The sequence below is a fragment of the Geospiza fortis genome, unplaced genomic scaffold, assembly GCF_000277835.1.
Source record: "Geospiza fortis unplaced genomic scaffold, GeoFor_1.0 scaffold85, whole genome shotgun sequence".
Classification (NCBI taxonomy): domain Eukaryota; kingdom Metazoa; phylum Chordata; class Aves; order Passeriformes; family Thraupidae; genus Geospiza; species Geospiza fortis.
This window is the reverse complement of record NW_005054358.1, coordinates 790,654-792,116: the sequence shown is the minus strand read 5'-3', so window position 1 is coordinate 792,116 and position 1,463 is coordinate 790,654.

Here is a 1,463-nt window from a genome sequence, read left to right as displayed (position 1 = left end):
CGGGCACGCAGCCCCCGCTGCTGCAGAGCCTCCTCCGCGGCCCTGCCAGCCCCAAACCCCTGTGCAGAGCGGGGTCCTGCAGGAGCCAGGGCTGGGTGAGCCTGGGCAGGTGGGGGGCTCCTGGGGACCCCGTGTGCCTTGACAGCCCTCAGCCTTGAGCCTGCACCTTCATAGCAGAGCCCTTGAGCCTGCAGCCAGAGCTGCCCTTTCTTCCCCATCCATGGGAGCAGGACGGCTCCAGAGCTCCTGGAGGGCACCCGTGCTCTGAGCCGGGCACTCTGAGCTGTGTGCTCGATGTCCTGCAGAGCTTCCCCTTCCCCCCCGAACACACGTGCCCCCAGCAGACAGGGACATGGCTCCTGGTGGTCCAGGTCTCTCTGGTTACCTCTGTCCTGTTCTGGGGACGCAGCAGAGTCCCAGTGGCACCTGAGAGCTCCTGCAGCACTCTGGACATGCTGGGTCCCCCTCCCCAGGTGGAGCCCTGGTTTCTGTCACATGGAATGGCCTCACTTCCCCATGTCACCCTGGCTACAGTGCTCCACTTGCCTCCCCAGTGCACAGGAGCATCAGGCTGCTGCACCCCCCTTGTGCCCAAAGGTGCCCCTGCAGCCAAGGCACTGGGCAAGGAGTCCTCTCTAGAGGGAGCAGAGGGGAAAGACAGGCCTGGCCAGCATCCCAGCATCCTGGCACCAGGCACATTGGCTGGCTCTTGGAGGACTGGAGAAATGAGGGCGATGAAACCCCAAGGCCAGATGATGCTGTCAGCCCCAGGAGCTGGTGCAGCCCCCATGCCTGCCCCGTGGGGTGCAGCCCCTCCCAGGGACCCTCTGCCGCAGGTCCCACACTCCCAGCTCCCACCCACGACAGTGCTGGGGAGTTCAGCAGCTCGAGCAGGATGGTGACCCACTCCCCGTTCCAACCTCTCACCCCCAGGCCCACGAGTCCCCCTCTTGACCCCGCTGCCGCTCCACGCACCCTCAGACCAAGCCTCGGCTCAGCTTCCCCGGCTCCGAGAGCAGCAGCAGCTCCTGCTGGGCAGCCCCCAGGGCCCCGCAGCCACTGCCAGAGCAGGAGCTGTGCCCAGGGCCAGCTCCCAGCTGTGCACCCACACAGCCCCCAGGAGGGTTACAGGCACGCAGGGAAAACAAAACCCTCAGCTCAACGCTCACATTCACCCAGCTGACCCAGAAATGCAGCCCGGCTGCTCCACACGAGAGCATGGGCTGCCCAAGCTGAGCAGAAGGGCCAGCAGGAGAGCCAGGGGTGCTGCCAGCTGCTGAGAGCGGGGATGGGGCAGTGCAGTGTGCCCCAGGACAGACACACGGGGACAGCAGGATCGCCCCTAGGTCCTGCTGGGAGCCCCAGGACAGGAACACGGGGACAGCAGGATCACCTGTGAGCACAGCCACGGCCTCGGGCAGTGCCCAGAGAAAGGGGGCAGCAGCCTGGAGCCCGGCAGGGCT